The following is a 20,715-nucleotide window of genomic DNA, read 5'->3' as shown; positions in this document are numbered from 1 at the left end:
CTCCGTGAGCCAATCGGGAGCCTTAGCTGCCGGTCCGCGAGCTCTGATTGGCTCACGGGCCGGGGCAGAATTGAAGATACACACCGCCGCTGGAGCCCTGCTGCTGTGAGTGTGTTGTGGCCGGGAGCGGCTCGAGCCGTATGCGGCTCGAGAGCCGCGGGTTGGCCACCACTGTAGTAGGCAGTAACTGGGAGCTGGCACTTTAAATTTATAACCATGTGACTAGCTCCTCCCCTACTATGTCACCACTCCAAGCCAGTCTTTATTTTGTGCCCAAGGGAGCTGGTCACTCTTGGGATTGCTCTGAAGATGTAATTTTTTTTTTTTTTCTTCTTCTTTCTTCATAGATTGGCAGCCGTGGGAGCTGCCGGCGGGGTCCCATCGCAGCTGCGTGCAGCTTTGGCTGGTTCCCCAGGCTGAAGGAGACACTGGCTCTCTGGAGATGGCCAGACACCGCTGCGTGCGGGGCCACTCAGTCAGCAGAAGATCCGGCAGTACTTGGGGGATCCCAGGGTGGGAGCTTGTCTGTGGTATTTCAGGGAGGCCTGGGTACAATCCGGTACAGATATTTGGGTCAGAGATGTCATCACTTGTGGTTACAGGCTACCCGCCTCAGTGTTTCTTCACCAAGGGTTTGCCGGTTTCCGACGACAGGAGGGTCGTCCTGCAGGAGGCGTTCAAGAAGCTTCTGTCAGCAAGGGTGCTGATCCCTGTTCCCTCAAATCATCGGAAACTGGGCTCTTTCTCAGGCTTTGTTCTCGTACTAAAGCCGGACGGCTCGGCCAGGCCTGTTCTGAACTTAAAGGATCTCATTCCATTTTTTTGAGGAGTCCCTTCTGTCTGTTATTGCCAGTTTGGAGCAAAACGGGTTTACGGCGTCCTTAGACATCAAGGATGTCTACTTACAGGTTCCCATTTGAACTCCTCATTAGGCTTTTCCCCAGTTCGCTATACAGGATACGCGTTTCCACTTTCAGGCCCTTCCTTTTGGTCTCTCTCTCGCTTCCAGAGGGTTCACTATGGTCATGGCAGTCAGGATGGCTCTGCTTCAAGGGCAGGAAGTGACAACTGTACCCTATCTGGACAGTCTACTACTGAAGACCCACCCTGCAGACCTATTGCTTCGGAATATCCAGATAACCCAGGATCTTCTGATCTGGTACGGGTGGATCCTGATCTTCCCGAAGTCCCACTTATGCCCCTCGCACAGATTTCTGTTCTTGGGGATGGTTCTCAACACGGTTCGTCAGAGGGTTTTCTCTTCCTCAGGTCAAGATCCTCTCTCTTCAGACAAGTGCGGCGATGAGAGAGGTCTCCAACGTTGTCCTCTGGGCAGAGGAAGACGCTGTGACTTTGTCGGCATTCTTCATTCTAGGGGTGGACTATTGGGAATCTGATTCTCAGCCGCCAGGTCATGCACCCGGGGAAGTGGACACTCAATCCCCAGGTGTTTTGTCAGATGGTCCGCCGATGGGGGAGACCTCAGGGCTTTCCGCCTGACCCTTCTCCTGCCTCTTTACTACTCTTGTACGAGAGTCCTGGCGGCAGTAGCCGTGGATGCCCTCACGGCTCCTTGGAATTTCTGGTTTGTTTCTCTTTCCTCCTTTCCCGTTGCTGCCTCTGTTTCTGCACTGCCTAAAGGGAGGATACGCGCTAGCCCTCCTGGTGGCCCCAGATTGGCCGTGCAGGACTTGGTACTCCGCCCTACACCTGTTGTCAGTAGGGGATCCTTGGCTCCTGCCTCTACGGGACGATCCGCTTCAACAGGGTTCTGTTCTTTATTCAGATTGCAAGCCTCATGGCTTAGCGGACTAATGCCCTGTACTTTGGTGCGTATGGTCCTGTGTTCGAGTCCCATCACAGACTTAAAACCTTGCGCAGGATTCGTTTGACGATGCGGCTGTTAATAAGGCCGTCTGAGAAGGATGGGGCTTCCTCGTACGGTTATACCTACTATGCTCCGAGCTCGGAAGTCGATCACATCGTCTCACTATTACCACATTTGGAAACTTTAGGTGATCTGGTGTGACCGACGAGGGTTTTCCCCTTCAGTTTTTCATTTAGCCACCTTCTTCGTTTTCGCCGGTGGTTTTTCTCAGCAAGGTTTCGACTAGGTTCACTTGAGGTTCAGGTCACTGCTCTTTCGCTTTTTCTTCCAAGGGAAATTAGCATTGCTGCCGGAAGTTCAGACCTTCTTGCAGGGAGTTGCCTGTCTGTTATTTGAGCCTCTGGAGTCGGTGGAGATGAAATATCTCACCTGGACGGTGGTCTTTCTCCTGGCTCTGGCCAGAAGGGTTTCTGGATTCTCTCTCTCTCTATATCTATATCTATATCTATATCCAGAAAAGTAACTGGCACTCTGGAGTCTGAGCAATCAGTTGAAATAATTTTTATCCACATTTTTTATCTGGATTTATATTGATTTACCTTTACTGGGCACCGGAGCAGTTGTATTGGAATTGGAGTGCCAGCAAAACTTGGTTGGATATATGGATATATATATGTATGTATGTATGTGTATATATGTATATATGTATATATGTATATATATATATATATATATATATATGTGTATATGTGTATGTATGTATGTACATACAGAAAATCCCGGCACTCCTCTTGCAATCTGTTTGTGGTGCTGCGGTGCCCTCCCAGAGGTAGATTCCTCAGTGAATACAATGGAGAATGAGGGTGGCACTCACGCAGGCTGTTGCAGGTGTAGAAAAATCAGTTTTATTGATCCGACATGTTTCGGGGACTAGCCCCGTCCTCAGAGCCTTAACAACCCAAACTGAACATGAGACAAACATATATACCCTACCCAAACCATACAATCATGATAAAATGCCACTCACCTGCTCCACGGCGCCATGCTGACTTCCAGACGCCGAACAGCGCTGTCACGTCGCTCACCCCTGACGTCATCCAGCAGCGCCGCGTCTCCATCTCCTAGGTAACCAGACGCTACGCTCACTGGGCGCCGGGGGATACTCTGTTGTACCGTGCTGACGACCCGTGATGTCATCTTGCAGGGCTAGTGGTGCGGTTACCGTGGATATATATATATATATATATGTGTATGTGTATGTGACCGAATTCGGGATCTTTGGATGATGTAGCGCTCTGACTCTATGTGGATAGGACTTCGGCTATTCGGAAGTCTGAGTTCTGATTTGTTCTGTACGATGCTCCCGTCCTGCATGGCCGGTTTCCAAGCAGACGTTGGCCCGTTGGATACGTCTAACCATCAGACCGGCTGCTCTGACTGTTTCTCGCGAGCCTCCGTCTTCCATTTCGGAGTACTCTACGCGCTCTGTTGGACCTTCGTGGGCGACCGCCCGCGGAGTTTCCATGACTACTTTGTCGCGCTGCCACTTGGCCGGGCCAACATACGTGGGTCAAGTTTTACAGGTTTGACACTTTTACAGCCTCTGCGTCAGTGTGGCTGGGCGGTTTTGCAGGACTCTCTGCGCTCTCCCTCCCGTTTTAGGCGCTCTGGGACGTCCCCATTGTTACTGCACTCCAGTGGCCCCTAGTGGCTGAAGGAGAAATCAGGATTTTGGTACTTGCCGATTTAAATCCCTTTCTCCGATTCCACAGGGGCCACTGGCTGCCCACCCAGCGCTGTTTTCCTCCTACTTCACTTCTCTGTTTGCAGGTCACTGTGTGACTGCGCGTTTTGTTCATGTTACCCTTTCACTATGGTTCCAGGTTTCTTTGGTGTTATTCTGTTTTTGCATGGCTTAGCGAACCTCCTCTACTTTAACGTTGGTCTTTTCCAGCTCTCCTCGGGCACAGTTTTACTTAGACTGGCTTGGAGGGGAGACATAGTAGGGTAGGAGCTAGTCATATGGTTATAAATTTAAAGTGCCAGCTTCCAGTTACTGCCTACTATATCCCCATTGTTACTGCACTCCAGTGGCCCCTGTGGAATCGGATAAAGGGATTTATTGGTAAGTACCAAAATCCTGATTTATTCCATGGGTTCTTGGAGGCAGATTACCTGAACAGACATGCCCTGCATCCCATAGAATTATCTCCTCCAACAGCTGAGCACTCTTCAGCAGATTGGAGAGAGATGTGGTCATCCTGATGTCTTCATGCAGCACGAGGCGGACAAGTTCTACTCCGACAAGGACCTAAAAGACGTTTTTGGTGGATGCCATGTCTATTCTATGGAAGTGTCATCTGTTTGATCGGCTTCCTACAGGGTCAATGTTTCAGAGCATTCTGAAGAAAATAAGAATTTACTTACCGATAATTCTATTTCTCGTAGTCCGTAGTGGATGCTGGGAACTCCGTAAGGACCATGGGGAATAGCGGCTCCGCAGGAGACTGGGCACAAAATAAAAGCTTTAGGACTACCTGGTGTGCCCTGGCTCCTCCCCTATGACCCTCCTCCAAGCCTCAGTTAGGATACTGTGCCCGGACGAGCGTACACAATAAGGAAGGATATTGAATCCCGGGTAAGACTCATACCAGCCACACCAATCACCGTACAACCTGTGATCTGAACCCAGTTAACAGCATGATAACAGAGGAGCCTCTGAAAAGATGGCTCACAACAATAATAACCCGATTTTTGTAACAATAGCTATGTACAAGTATTGCAGACAATCCGCACTTGGGATGGGCGCCCAGCATCCACTACGGACTACGAGAAATAGAATTATCGGTAAGTAAATTCTTATTTTCTCTGACGTCCTAGTGGATGCTGGGAACTCCGTAAGGACCATGGGGATTATACCAAAGCTCCCAAACGGGCGGGAGAGTGCGGATGACTCTGCAGCACCGAATGAGAGAACTCCAGGTCCTCCTCAGCCAGGGTATCAAATTTGTAGAATTTTGCAAACGTGTTTGCCCCTGACCAAGTAGCTGCTCGGCAAAGTTGTAAAGCCGAGACCCCTCGGGCAGCCGCCCAAGATGAGCCCACTTTCCTTGTGGAATGGGCTTTTACAGATTTTAGCTGTGGCAGGCCTGCCACAGAATGTGCAAGCTGCATTGTACTACAAATCCAACGAGCAATAGTCTGCTTAGAAGCAGGAGCACCCAGCTTGTTGGGTGCATACAGGATAAACAGCGAGTCAGATTTTCTGACATATATTTTCAGGGCCCTGACTACGTCCAGCAACTTGGAGTCCTCCAAGTCCCTAGTAGCCGCAGGCACCACAATAGGCTGGTTCAAGTGAAATGCTGAAACCACCTTAGGGAGAAATTGAGGACGAGTCCTCAATTCTGCCCTGTCCGTATGAAAAATTAGGTAAGGGCTTTTATAGGATAAAGCCGCCAATTCTGAGACACGCCTGGCTGAAGCCAGGGCTAACAGCATTACCACCTTCCATGTGAGATATTTTAAGTCCACAGTGGAAAGTGGTTCAACCCAATGTGATTTTAGGAATCCCAAAACTACATTGAGATCCCAAGGTGCCACTGGAGGCACAAAAGGAGGTTGTATATGCAGTACCCCCTTGACAAACGTCTGTACTTCAGGAACTGAAGCCAGTTCTTTTTGGAAGAAAATCGACAGGGCCGAAATTTGAACCTTAATGGACCCTAATTTTAAGCCCATAGACAGTCCTGTTTGCAGGAAATGCAGGAAACGACCCAGTTGAAATTCCTCTGTAGGGGCCTTCCTGGCCTCGCACCACGCAACATATTTACGCCAAATACGGTGATAATGTTGTACGGTTACATCCTTCCTGGCTTTGATCAGGGTAGGGATGACTTCATCCGGAATGCCTTTTTCCTTCAGGATCCGGCGTTCAACCGCCATGCCGTCAAACGCAGCCGCGGTAAGTCTTGGAACAGACAGGGTCCCTGCTGGAGCAGGTCCTTTCTTAGAGGTAGAGGCCACGTGTCCTCTGTGAGCATCTCTTGAAGTTCCGGGTACCAAGTCCTTCTTGGCCAATCCGGAGCCACGAGTATAGTCCTTACTCCTCTCCTTCTTATGATCCTCAGTACCTTGGGTATGAGAGGCAGAGGAGGGAACACATACACTGACTGGTACACCCATGGTGTTACCAGAGCGTCCACAGCTATTGCCTGAGGGTCCCTCGACCTGGCGCAATACCTGTCTAGTTTTTTGTTGAGGCGGGACGCCATCATGTCCACCTTTTGGTTTTTCCCAACGGTTCACAATCATGTGGAAGACTTCTGGGTGAAGTCTCCACTCCCCCGGGTGGAGGTCGTGTCTGCTGAGGAAGTCTGCTTCCCAGTTGTCCACTCCCGGAATGAACACTGCTGACAGTGCTATCACATGATTTTCTGCCCAGCGAAGAATCCTTGCAACTTCTGTCATTGCCCTCCTGCTTCTTGTGCCGCCCTGTCTGTTTACGTGGGCGACTGCCGTGATGTTGTCCGACTGGATCAGCACCGGCTGACCTTGAAGCAGAGGTCTTGCTAGGCTCAGAGCATTGTAGATGGCTCTTAGCTCCAGGATATTTATGTGAAGAGATGTCTCCAGGCTTGACCACAAGCCCTGGAAATTTCTTCCCTGTGTGACTGCTCCCCAGGCTCTCAGGCTGGCATCCGTGGTCACCAGGACCCAGTCCTGAATGCCGAATCTGCGGCCCTCTAGAAGATGAGCACTCTGCAACCACCACAGGAGAGACACTCTTGTCCTTGGAGACAAGATTATCCGCTGATGCATCTGAAGATGCGACCCGGACCATTTGTCTAGCAGATCCCACTGGAAGGTTCTTGCGTGGAATCTGCCGAATGGGATTGCTTCGTAAGAAGCCACCATTTTTCCCAGAACCCTTGTGCATTGATGCACTGAGACTTGGCCTGGTTTTAGGAGCTTTCTGACTAGTTCGGATAACTCCCTGGCTTTCTCCTCCGGGAGAAACACCTTTTTCTGGACTGTGTCCAGGATCATCCCTAGGAATAGAAGTCGTGTCGTCTGGATCAGCTGCGATTTTGGAATGTTGAGAATCCAACCGTGCTGGCGCAGCACTATCTGAGATAGTGCTACCCCGACTTCCAACTGTTCCCTGGATCTTGCCCTTATCAGGAGATCGTCCAAGTAAGGGATAACTAAAACTCCCTTCCTTCGAAGGAGTATCATCATTTCGGCCATTACCTTGGTAAAGACCCGGGGTGCCGTGGACAATCCAAACGGCAGCGTCTGAAACTGATAGTGACAGTTCTGTACCACAAACCTGAGGTACCCTTGGTGAGAAGGGTAAATTGGGACGTGTAGGTAAGCATCTTTGATGTCCAGAGACACCATATAGTACCCTTCTTCCAGGTTTGCAATCACTGCTCTGAGTGACTCCATCTTGAATTTGAACCTTTGTATGTAAGTGTTCAAGGATTTCAGGTTTAAAATTGGTCTCACCGAGCCGTCCGGCTTCGGTACCACAAATAGTGTGGAATAGTACCCCTTTCCCTGTTGTAGGAGGGGTACCTGATTATCACCTGCTGGGAATACAGCTTGTGAATGGCTTCCAATACTGCCTCCCTGTCTGAGGGAGACGTCGGTAAAGCAGACTTTAGAAAACGGCGAGGGGGAGACGTCTCGAATTCCAATTTGCACCCCTGAGATACCACCTGAAGGATCCAGGGGTCCACTTGCGAGTGGGCCCACTGCGCACTGAACTTCTTGAGACGGGCCCCCACCGTGCCTGAGTCCGCTTGTAAAGCCCCAGCGTCATGCTGAGGACTTTGCGGAGGCGGGAGAGGGCTTTTGTTCCTGGGAACTGGCTGTTTGTTGCAGCCTTTTTCCTCTCCCTCTGCCAAGGGGCAGAAATGAGGCGCCTTTTGCCCGCTTGCCCTTATGGGGCCGAAAGGACTGCGCCTGATAGTATGGCGTCTTCTTAGGTTGAGAAGCTACCTGGGGTAAAAATGTGGATTTTCCAGCAGTTGCCGTGGCTACCAGGTCTGATAGACCTACCCCAAATAACTCCTCCCCCTTATAAGGCAATACTTCCATGTGCCTTTTAGAATCCGCATCACCTGACCACTGCCGCGTCCATAAACCTCTTCTTGCAGAAATGGACAGCGCGCTAACTCTTGATGCCAGTCGGCAAATATCCCTCTGTGCATCACGCATATATAGAAATGCATCCTTCAAATGCTCTATAGTCAATAATATACTGTCCCTATCAAGGGTATCAATATTTTCAGTCAGGGAATCCGACCACGCCAGGCCCGCACTGCACATCCAGGCTGAGGCTATTGCTGGTCGCAGTATAACACCCGTGTGAGAGTATATACATTTTAGGATATTCTCCAGCTTTCTATCTGCAGGTTCCTTTAGGGCGGCCGTATCAGGAGAGGGTAGTGCTACCTGTTTAGACAAGCGTGTGAGCGCTTTATCCACCCTAGGGGGTGTTTCCCAACGTGCCCTATCCTCTGGCGGGAAAGGGTACGATGCCAATAACCTTTTAGGAATTATCAGTTTTTTATCGGGGGAAACCCACGCCTCATCACACACTTCATTTAATTCCTCGAATACAGGAAAAACTACAGGCAGTTTTTTCTCACCAAACATAATACCCTTCTTAGTGGTACTTGTATTATCAGATATGTGCAATACATTTTTCATTGCTTCAATCATGTAACGTGTGGCCCTAGTGGAAGTCACGTTTGTCTCCTCATCATCGACACTGGAGTCAGTATCCGTGTCTGTGTCTGCCATTTGAGGTAACGGGCGTTTTTAAGCCCCTGATGGCGTTTGAGACCCCTGGACAGGCACAAGCTGATTAGCCGGCTGTCTCATGTCGTCAACTGTCTGTCGTAAGGAGCTGACACTGTCACGCAGTTCCTTCCACAAGCTCATCCACTCAGGTGTCGACTCCCTAGGGGGTGACAACTGTATAATAGGCAATTGCTCCGCTTCCATCTCATTTTCCTCCTCAAACATGTCGACACAATCGTACCGACACACCGCACACACACAGGGAATGCTCTGATAGAGGACAGGACCCCACTAGCCCTTTGGGGAGACAGAGGGAGAGTATGCCAGCACACACCAGAGCGCTATATATATACAGGAATACCACTATTAAGTGTGCTTTTCCTTTATAGCTGCTGTTAATATAAAACTGCGCCAAATTAGTGCCCCCCCTCTCTTTTTTTACCCTTTTCTGTAGTGCATGACTGCAGGGGAGAGTCAGGGAGACGTCCTTCCAGCGGAGCTGTGATGGAAAATGGCGCCCGTGTGCTGAGGAGATAGGCTCCGCCCCCTTCTCGGCGGCCTTTTCTCCCGCTTTTTTGGTAATTCTGGCAGGGGTTAAAATACACCCATATAGCCCTGGGGGTTATATGTGGTGTATTTATGCCAGCCAAGGTGTTTTACATTGCTGCTCAGGGCGCCCCCCCCTAGCGCCCTGCACCCTCAGTGACCGGAGTGTGAAGTGTGCCTGAGTAACAATGGCGCACAGCTGCAGTGCTGTGCGCTACCTTGTTGAAGACTGATGTCTTCTGCCGCCGATTTTTCCGGACCTTTTCTTGCTTCTGGCTCTGTAAGGGGGCCGGCGGCGCGGCTCCGGGACCGAGCTCCGAGGCTGGGCCTGTGTTCGGTCCCTCTGGAGCTAATGGTGTCCAGTAGCCTAAGAAGCCCAATCCACTCTGCACGCATGTGAGTTCGCTTCTTCTCCCCTTAGTCCCTCGATGCAGTGAGCCTGTTGCCAGCAGGTCTCACTGAAAATAAAAAACCTAAAACTAAACTTTTCACTAAGAAGCTCAGGAGAGCCCCTAGTGTGCACCCTTCTCGGCCGGGCACAAAAATCTAACTGAGGCTTGGAGGAGGGTCATAGGGGGAGGAGCCAGGGCACACCAGGTAGTCCTAAAGCTTTTACTTTTGTGCCCAGTCTCCTGCGGAGCCGCTATTCCCCATGGTCCTTACGGAGTTCCTAGCATCCACTAGGACGTCAGAGAAAGTAAAATTACGAGGGGTCAAGGTGCTGTTGGGAGCACCAGACTGGCCAAAATTATCATGGCTCACCGTTATTCTTAGAATGTTGGCCAGTCTGTTTGCATGGAGTCATGATCTAATAAAGCACCTTTTAAGTCGGTGACCGTTTTATCTTCTTGGATTAACATAACTAGTTGTTGAAGCCATGAGTCTTACGGCAGAGTGGTTTTCGGGTCGTATTGTTGGGACTCCTGCTCATACATGAACCTTTAGAGTATAATAGGGACAACTATGGGAAAATTCTCCTTTTTATAGAGGTGCAATCTCTCCCAGATGTAAACTTGAGGCCACTAGTACCGTGGTCAGCACCTGACGTAGCTTCCAGTGGATATAACAGCCTAATTTTATCTCTGGATAACCAATGTGCGCACTCCGTGGATGCAATTTTTTAAAATTTTATTTTTGAAGACCCTTGAATGAATGGTGCACCGAGACCCCCCCTCTCCCGCGTTTCTATCACTAAACATGTAAATGTTATGTTGGGCTATGACAGGAGTCTGGGGCCACATAGAAGGTCCCCTAAATCCTGCTTTTTGTTTTTTTTGGGGGTTTTTTTGTGAGCGGTTTTAATAAAAAAAAGTTGACAAATGGGTATGTAGTCATTTAGAATTGTTGCCGTGGTAATTTTGTGGCAATTGTGAATGTCGGCAGTCCATGTCACTGTTAAGCTTAGCATTTTTCCAGTGAGTTGACCCGCTTCAGCATGTCACATGTCAACTTCTGACTGACGTTACATACCACATCTCCTGTTTCTCAGTGGCCACTTTAATGTGTGTGTGTATGTGTTGATAACTGTATAGTGTGTAACATTCAGGAAACGGGATCAGCGGCTTGTTGGCCAATTTCTCCAGGAGGGTTACCACAAATTCTTCTGCCACTTAATCGGAGGTTGCTCCTTTCCACAGGGTTCACTACATTTTGCTGAACGCTGATGACTGCCTTTGCACATGGGTTGCACACCATCCACCGGGCACAGAAATTTAGGAGGAACCCCCTCATCCATTCTACTAGCCCAGCTCTTCTCTGCCTGGCTTCATGTGTCACTCATTTTTTATTCCCCCCCCCCCTTTCTCTGTGTAGCACTACAAGTTTCAGCATGGTTGCACCTCATTATGTTTAGAAGGGTGTGCAGTCCAGGACCAGAACCCCACCCATCCTATATTCCTGTTGTGTTTTCGGCAGAGCATAGTTTCTCTAGCATCCATAAGGGATACTGGGGTTCACTTAGTTCAATGAGATATAGACTGTGTCCAAAGGAGCCAGTGCACTTTAAATTTCTTTAACTGGGTGTGCTGGCTCCTCCCCTATGCCCTCTCCCGCAGGCAGTTTAGAAAAAAGTGCCCTCAGGAGAGGATGCACACTCTGGAGCTCCAGACAGTTTTCTTTTTTTTCTTAAGTTTCTTTTAAAACTTTATTTTTGGTATGCTGTTTGGGCAACAGCATACCTCCACCGTGGGAGTAATGTAGGGGACGGTTGCCGATCTCTTCAGGCGTGAGAGCCGTTTCCCCGCTGCAGGACCACTGTCCTGGGAGGTTGTTGTACAGCGGGGCACTGCGCCTTAGCTGTCTCAATTGCAGCACACCGCACACCCCTAACAGATGCCTGAAGGTGAGAAGAGTGCTGAGTACAAACCAGGGTCCCCCAGTTCTTGGTGCAGCGCAAACGCAGAGGCAGCATACGGAACCCTCCCTGGGGGGGATCCGCTATAGCCCCCTGCGTACACTGGCCAGCGGTAGTTAAAACAGGTACTTTTTACTTAGTTTTACACTATGTGAGAGACTTTGCCAGTATAAAAAACGACATAGCTCCAGTGCCATTATAGGGGGCAGAGCTTCCTCAGAGCAGGAACAGCAGCGTTTTGGCGCCTTCCTCTGCTTACAGCTGCAGCAGCAGGCACACACAGCTCCTCCAGACACTCGGGATACGCAGGAAAACTGGTACAGGGGTGTAGCAAAGGGGGAGAGCCGCTATTGTACACAATCTGTGTCCTGAAAAGGACAAACACCGGTGTTGCACCGTGATATAACAGCTTGCAGTCTCACTGGGGCTGCTTAGCTTGGGTGTGCTGTTCCTTCCTCTGTCTCCCTCTCGCATACAGTAAGGGCAGACTTGCTATTATTTTACTTGTCTGTGTGTATGTGTATATAAGTGTGGTCTACTGTAAACATGGTAAAACACCAATTATGCAGTGTATGTCACACCAGATTCTCTCCCTCTACATCTGGTTCCATATCATGTGAACAATACAGCCAGTCCTCACAACTCAGTGAGGGGGCTAGGGGGGGGGGGGGTCAAGAGCCTTCCTGGCTCTGTGACATAAAAGCCATGATGTCAGATATGTCATCTCAGCTCACTGCTAATACTCAAAAGTCACAACAACTGCAGCAGGCTGTTGCAGACCTGGCTGCAAGGTTCAGATGATAAACAGCCACCTCTAGATCAGGACCACTAAAACGTGGGTTACCTGCTTTACTCTCAGAATCTGATGAGGAGATACAGGAGGAGTGTGAGGAATTGGATCCTGTTACTAGGGAATTCCCCCTTCTGCACAGGGTATTGCGCCCCTCATACTTGCTATACGGGACGTGTTAAAACTCCCTCTAGAGGACGCTGCTGCCCAGCAGTTATTTTTCTTAGCACAGAGCAAACTGTCGCCTTTCCTGATTCTGCAGAACTAGATGACCTGTTTAAGTTAGCCTGGAAAAATTTGGATTTTTTACTTACCGTAAAATCTTTCTCTGAGTTCATCTGGGGGACGCTGCGCACTTACACTTGGGTTAGAGTATGTGAGTATGGAGTTTGGCACAAGCTATGAAAAGAACTAACTCCTCCCCCTCTAACCCTTTCCATCAACACCCTGTTCACAGGAAGTACTCCTCAGTTAAAGTTTAACAAAGCCGAGAGAGAGAAAACAAAACCAACAATCAATAACCAGACAAAAGGGAAGGGATCGCAGCGTCCCCCAGATGGACTCGGAGAAAGAGAGATTTTACAGTAAGTAAAAAATCCAAATTTCTCTATCATCCATCTGGGGGAAGCTGCGCACTTACACTTGGGTGATATCCCAAAGCAAGCCAAAGAAGGGGGGGGGGGGAGGGGGGGCAGGCAAACAGGCGGGAAAGCACACTAACTACAGGGATGTAACCCCCTGTAGAAAATCAGGAGCGCTGTCCGCACTAATTAAAGAGACAATTTAAAAATATGCATTTAAGAAAATTAACAATTAAAAATTAAGTAAAAATTTATTAATCTGCACTCCTGCAGCATAAATAGCATTCAATCAACATATATTATGCATGTTAAATGTCAAAATACAAACCATTCATATACAACTACTGATTTAGCTATAATACACTAAAATACTGAGGCTTGGACATTGATTTTACTATAATTCACAGTGTCCACTCATTAAATCATGAACAGGCTATTAATAGCGTTTCAAACACTAGGTGTGTTCAGAGGTCCTCAGTTCTTTTAATGTTCCAATTGAACATGTGTGCACACATATAATGAATTAAAATGGGTAGTTACCATCCAATTATAGCATTTAGTTCACCTCCAAGATTTTTATTATGCTGAGACAATCCCAATTTCAAAAACTCCCTCTGCTGGTACTTATCCGTCTATTGCAGAATATCTGGAGAAGATGTCATGGGGACTTATCTACAGTGCTCAGGCTCCCTCTGCTGGTGGTTAGCCGCAATTGCAAATGCACTGGTTAATGATCATACCACACGACGATGTTTATGTCGGTGAATGGAGGGTAAACGTCCTGGGTATCAGTCACTTCAAAAACGCGTTTCTCCGCCTTCTAGACACTCAGCGGCTTCCTCAGTTTGAATGACTGAACTCACCGGGTTACATTTATATAGCCACCCTAATTTGTAATTCCCGCGGCCGTCCGCGCATGCGCAATCCGGCGTGCGTTCCAAGCCTCATTTTCGCTCTGCTCCTTAAATAGACTCCGGTGGCCATTTTGGAGCCTCATACCAAGCCTCACTTTCATATAGAAATAGATGTTTCTATTATAGAATCCAAGCCTCGTTTTGAATCCAGGAAGCTAAATCAAGCCTCTCTTTTATAAGCTATTTCATCTTGATAATAATGTATCCAAGCCTCATTTTTAGCTAACTTTAGTTGTCACTACTCACATAATTGCTAAAATTAATCTCCAATAGCCTTTTGATCACATTTACACGTTATCACATTCAGGTAAAACCACGCTTATTTAAAACACATTTCTCTGACGTCCTAGTGGATGCTGGGGACTCCGTCAGGACCATGGGGAATAGCGGCTCCGCAGGAGACAGGGCACAAAAATTTAAAAGTTTGACCACTAGGTGGTGTGTACTGGCTCCTCCCCCTATGACCCTCCTCCAAGTCTCAGTTAGGTTTTTGTGCCCGTCCGAGCAGGGTGCAATCTAGGTGGCTCTCATAAAGAGCTGCTTAGAGTAAAAGTTTTGATAGTTTTATTATTTTCAGTGAGTCCTGCTGGCAACAGGCTCACTGCAACGAGGGACCTAGGGGAGAAGAAGTGAACTCACCTGCGTGCAGGATGGATTTGCTTCTTAGGCTACTGGACACTAGCTCCAGAGGGACGATCACAGGTACAGCCTGGATGGGTCACCGGAGCCGCGCCGCCGACCCCCTTGCAGATGCCGAAGTAAGAAGAGGTCCAGAAACCGGCGGCTGAAGGCTTTTCAGTCTTCATGAGGTAGCGCACAGCACTGCAGCTGTGCGCCATTGCGCTCAGGCACACTTCACACCGGCGGTCACTGAGGGTGCAGGGCGCTGGGGGGGGCGCCCTGGGCAGCAATGTTAATACCTTTCTGGCTAAAAAGAATACATCACATATAGTCCATGAGGCTATATGGATGTATTTCACCCCTGCCAGGTCTCAGAAAAACCGGGAGAAGAGCCCGCCGGAATAGGGGGCGGGGCCTATCTCCTCAGCACACAGCGCCATTTTCCTACACAGCTCCGCTGCTAGGAAGGCTCCCAGGCTCTCCCCTGCACTGCACTACAGAAACAGGGTAAAAAACAGAGAGGGGGGGCATTTTTTGGCGATATTATATATATTTAAGCAGCTATAAGGAAACAACACTTATATAAGGTTGTTCCTATATAATTATAGCGCTTTGGTGTGTGCTGGCAAACTCTCCCTCTGTCTCCCCAAAGGGCTAGTGGGGTCCTGTCTTCTATCAGAGCATTCCCTGTGTGTCTGCTGTGTGTCGGTACGTGTGTCGACATGTATGAGGACGATGTTGGTGTGGAGGCGGAGCAAATTGCCGGTAATGGTGATGTCACCCCCTAGGGAGTCGACACCGGAATGGATGGCTTTGTTTATGGAATTACGTGATAATGTCAGCACGCTGCAAAAGTCGGTTGACGACATGAGACGACCGGCAAACCAGTTAGTACCTGTACAGGCGTCTCAAACACCGTCAGGGGCTGTAAAACGCCCTTTGCCTCAGTCGGTCGACACAGACCCGGACACGGACACCGAATCTAGTGTCGACAATGAAGAAACGAACGTATTTTCCAGTAGGGCCACACGTTATATGATCACGGCAATGAAGGAGGCTTTGCATATCTCTGATACTGCAAGTACCACAAAAAGGGGTATTATGTGGGGTCTGAAAAAACTACCTGTAGTTTTTCCTGAATCAGAGGATTTGAATGAAGTGTGTGATGAAGCGTGGGTTACCCCTGATAAAAAACTGCTAATTTCAAAGAAGTTATTGGCGTTATACCCTTTCCCGCCAGAGGTTAGGGCGCGCTGGGAAACACCCCCTAGGGTGGACAAGGCGCTCACACGTTTATCCAAACAAGTGGCGTTACCGTCTCCTGATACGGCCGCCCTCAAGGATCCAGCTGATAGGAGGCTGGAAAATACTCTAAAAAGTATATACACACATACTGGTGTTATACTGCGACCAGCAATCGCCTCAGCCTGGATGTGCAGTGCTGGGGTGGCTTGGTCGGATTCCCTGACTGAAAATATTGATACCCTGGATAGGGACAGTATTTTATTGACTATAGAGCAATTAAAGGATGCATTCCTTTATATGCGAGATGCACAGAGAGATATCTGCACTCTGGCATCAAGAGTAAGTGCGATGTCCATATCTGCCAGAAGAAGTCTATGGACACGACAGTGGTCAGGCGATGCGGATTCCAATATTTGCCCCGAGGCAAAGGAAAGGGTAAGAGACTGCAGCAAGCAGCTCCTTCCCAGGACCAGAAGCCCTCCCCGGCTTCTGCAAAGGCCTCAGCATGACGCTGGGACCTTACAAGCGGACTCAGGGGCGGTGGGGGGTCGCCTCAAGAATTTCAGCGCACAGTGGGCTCACTCGCAGGTGGACCCCTGGATCCTGCAGGTAGTATCTCAGGGTTACAGGTTGGAATTCGAGAAGTCTCCCCCTCGCCGGTTCCTAAAATCTGCTTCGCCAACGTCTCCCTCAGACAGGGCGACGGTATTGGAAGCCATTCACAAGCTGTATTCTCAGCAGGTGATAATCAAGGTACCCCTTCTACAACAGGGAAAGGGGTATTACTCCACGCTATTTGTGGTACCGAAGCCGGACGGCTCGGTAAGACCTATTCTAAATCTGAAATCTCTGAACCTGTACATACAAAAATTCAAGTTCAAGATGGAGTCACTCAGAGCAGTGATAGCGAATCTGGAAGAAGGGGATTTTATGGTGTCCTTGGACATCAAGGATGCTTACCTTCATGTCCCAATTTGCCCTTCACACCAAGGGTACCTCAGGTTCGTGGTACAAAACTGTCATTATCAGTTTCAGACGCTGCCGTTTGGATTGTCCACGGCACCCAGGGTCTTTACCAAGGTAATGGCCGAAATGATGATCCTTCTTCGAAGAGAAGGCGTATTAATTATCCCTTACTTGGACGATCTCCTGATAAGGGCAAGATCCAGAGAACAGCTGGAGGTCGGAGTAGCACTAACTCAAGTAGTGCTCCAACAGCACGGGTGGATTCTGAATTTTCCAAAATCCCAACTGATCCCGACGACACGTCTGCTGTTCCTAGGGATGATTCTGGACACTGTTCAGAAAAAGGTATTTCTTCCGGAGGAGAAAGCCAGGGAGTTATCTGAACTCGTCAGGAACCTCCTAAAACCAGGGACAGTGTCTGTGCATCAATGCACAAGAGTCCTGGGAAAAATGGTGGCTTCTTACGAAGCGATTCCATTCGGCAGATTCCATGCACGAATTTTTCAGTGGGATCTGCTAGACAAATGGTCCGGATCGCATCTGCAGATGCATCAGCGGATAAAATTGTCGACAAGGACAAGGGTCTCTCTGCTATGGTGGTTGCAGAGTGCTCATCTGTTAGAGGGCCGCAGATTCGGCATACAGAACTGGGTCCTAGGGACCACGGATGCCAGCCTGAGAGGCTGGGGAGCGGTCACACAAGGAAGAAACTTCCAGGGCGTGTGGTCAAGCCTGGAAACGTCTCTCACATAAATATACTGGAACTAAGAGCAATCTACAATGCTCTAAGCCTGGCAAAACCTCTGCTTCAGGGTCAGCCGGTGTTGATCCAGTCGGACAACATCACGGCAGTCGCCCACGTAAACAGACAGGGCGGCACAAGAAGCAGGAGGGCAATGGCAGAAGCTGCAAGGATTCTTCGCTGGGCGGAAAATCATGTGATAGCACTGTCAGCAGTGTTCATCCCGGGAGTGGACAACTGGGAAGCAGACTTCCTCAGCAGACACGATCTTCACCCGGGAGAGTGGGGACTTCATCCAGAAGTCTTCCACATGATTGTAGTCCATTGGGAAAGACCAATGGTGGACATGATGGCGTCCCGCCTCAACAAAAAACTGGACAGGTATTGCGCCAGGTCAAGAGACCCTCAGGCAATAGCTGTGGACGCTCTGGTAACACCGTGGGTGTACCAGTCAGTGTATGTGTTCCCTCCTCTGCCTCTCATACCCAAGGTACTGAGAATTATACGGCAAAGGGGAGTAAGAACAATACTAGTGGCTCCGGACTGGCCAAGAAGGACTTGGTACCCGGAACTTCAGGAGATGCTCACGGAAGATCCGTGGCCTCTACCTCCTAAGAAGGGATCTGCTTCAGCAGGGACCGTGTCTATTCCAAGACTTACCGCGGCTGCGTTTGACGGCATGGCGGTTGAACGCCGGATCCTAAGGGAAAAAGGCATTCCGGAAGAGGTCATCCCTACCCTGGTCAAAGCCAGGAAGGAGGTGACTGCACAACATTATCACCGCATTTGGAGAAAATATGTTGCATGGTGTGAGGCCAGGAAGGCCCCGACAGAGGAATTTCAACTGGGTCGATTCCTACATTTCCTGCAAACAGGATTATCTATGGGCCTCAAATTAGGGTCCATTAAGGTTCAAATTTCGGCCCTGTCGATTTTCTTCCAGAAAGAATTGGCTTCAGTTCCTGAAGTCCAGACTTTTGTAAAAGGAGTACTACATATACAGCCCCCGGTTGTGCCCCCAGTGGCACCGTGGGATCTCAATGTAATTTTGGATTTTCTCAAATCCCATTGGTTTGAGCCACTCAAATCGGTAGATTTGAAATATCTTACATGGAAAGTAACCATGCTACTGGCCCTGGCTTCAGCCAGGAGAGTGTCGGAATTGGCGGCTTTATCGTATAACAGCCCATATCTGATTTTCCATTCGGACAGGGCAGAATTGAGGACGCGTCCTCATTTTCTGCCTAAGGTGGTATCAGCGTTTCACCTGAACCAGCCTATTGTGGTGCCTGCGGCTACTAGCGATTTGGAGGATTCCAAGTGGCTGGACGTTGTCAGAGCATTGAAAATATATATTTCAAGGACGGCAGGAGTCAGAAAATCTGACTCGCTGTTTATACTGTATGCACCCAACAAGCTGGGTGCTCCTGCTTCTAAGCAGACGATTGCTCGTTGGATTTGTAGCACAATTCAACTGGCACATTCTGTGGCAGGCCTGCCACAGCCTAAATCTGTCAATGCCCACTCCACAAGGAAGGTGGGCTCATCTTGGGCGGCTGCCCGAGGGGTCTCGGCATTACAACTCTGCCGAGCAGCTACGTGATCAGGGGAGAACACGTTTGTAAAATTCTACAAATTTGATACCCTGGCTAAGGCGGACCTGGAGTTCTCTCATTCGGTGCTGCAGAGTCATCCGCACTCTCCCGCCCGTTTGGGAGCTTTGGTATAATCCCCATGGTCCTTACGGAGTCCCCAGCATCCACTAGGACGTCGGAGAAAATAAGAATTTACTCACCGGTAATTCTATTTCTCGTAGTCCGTAGTGGATGCTGGGCGCCCATCCCAAGTGCGGATTGTCTGCAATACTTGTACATAGTTATTGTTACAAAAAAATCGGGTTGTTTATTGTTGTGAGCCATCTTTTCAGAGGCTCCTACATTATCATGCTGTTAACTGGGTTCAGATCACAAGTTGTACGGTGTGATTGGTGTGGCTGGTATGAGTCTTACCCGGGATTCAAAATCCTTCCTTATTGTGTACGCTCGTCCGGGCACAGTATCCTAACTGAGGCTTGGAGGAGGGTCATAGGGGGAGGAGCCAGTACACACCACCTAGTGGTCAAACGTTTAAATTTTGTGCCCTGTCTCCTGCGGAGCCGCTATTCCCCATGGTCCTGACGGAGTCCCCAGCATCCACTACGGACTACGAGAAATAGAATTACCGGTGAGTAAATTCTTATTTTTTATGTTATTATATATACACATATTTAACCGGGCAAAGGGGGAGAGGGATAGTACTATTCTCAAATTCCCTCGTGTTAGCGGTACATCTAACTAACCACAATCCCCTCATATCGCCATATAGAATACATAGTCTCCATCTCCATCTCTCGGTATCGCAAGGAACCGTGCATTATTTGTAAATACAGTTTTATAATTAGCAACACTTTAAAGAATAACCACATTTTGAAAATTTTAAAGATTAAATTTTGTTTAGCTCAACTGAATCGTTGAGTCCCTGGGGGATCAGAGTTTTGAGGTTGAAAATCCAGAATGCCTCCTTTTTACATAACCTCCTAAACCGATCCCCCCCCCCCCCCTATTAGTTATCGCCACCTGTTCAATGGCCATGATATTTATATTCTCACTCGTCCCCTCCCCACATTCCAATATATGACGATAAAGGTGAGTATTCCCTGCTCTTTTGTTTATCTGTCGTTGATGCTCCATGAACCTAACGTGGAGAGCCCGGGTGGTACGCCCCACATACTGTGCTCCACATCCGCACTGTAACACATAAATAATGTATGTGGACCTGCAATTCAAAAAACTTTTTATATTAAATTTTTCACCTGATACAGTTGAGGAGAATTGTGTCGTTTTCTTTGCTGTGTGTTTGCATGTTACACAATTAATTCTACCACACTTATGAAATCCTATTGGTGGTTTGGGTAACCATGTATTTATTTGTCCCCCTTGTGCCCCTAGTTTTATGGATTTATCACATGGTCTGTTGAAAAAACTGGGTGCTAATGCGGATTTCAAACTCTCTGATTTTCGGAATATGACCTGTTCACTGAGTTCTAAGTTGGCATTCAACACTTCGTCCAATTTTAAGATCGGAGAATTCTTTTTGATAATCTTTTTGATCTCATATGCACTAGTGTTATATTTTGTTACAAACATTGTTGTCCTATCTATCTTCTTTTTCTTATTTCTCCTGGCACTAGTTCCGGTGGTATCTAATAAAGTAATTAGGAGCAGCAGTCCGCACTGTTATTTGATCTCCATCTTTCTGGCAGATACCAGCGCTCAAG

At 48.7% G+C, this 20,715-nt stretch overlaps 1 protein-coding gene across 3 annotated transcripts in view; it reads left to right on the top strand.

The window, feature by feature from the left end:
- NCAPD2 (non-SMC condensin I complex subunit D2) overlaps positions 1-20,715 on the top strand; it is a 108,895-nt gene that overhangs the window by 58,859 nt on the left and 29,321 nt on the right. The gene's annotated exons all lie outside the window — the stretch shown is intronic.

The sequence above is a fragment of the Pseudophryne corroboree genome, chromosome 3, assembly GCF_028390025.1.
Source record: "Pseudophryne corroboree isolate aPseCor3 chromosome 3, aPseCor3.hap2, whole genome shotgun sequence".
Classification (NCBI taxonomy): domain Eukaryota; kingdom Metazoa; phylum Chordata; class Amphibia; order Anura; family Myobatrachidae; genus Pseudophryne; species Pseudophryne corroboree.
This window is presented reverse-complemented; position numbering and strand designations above follow the sequence as displayed.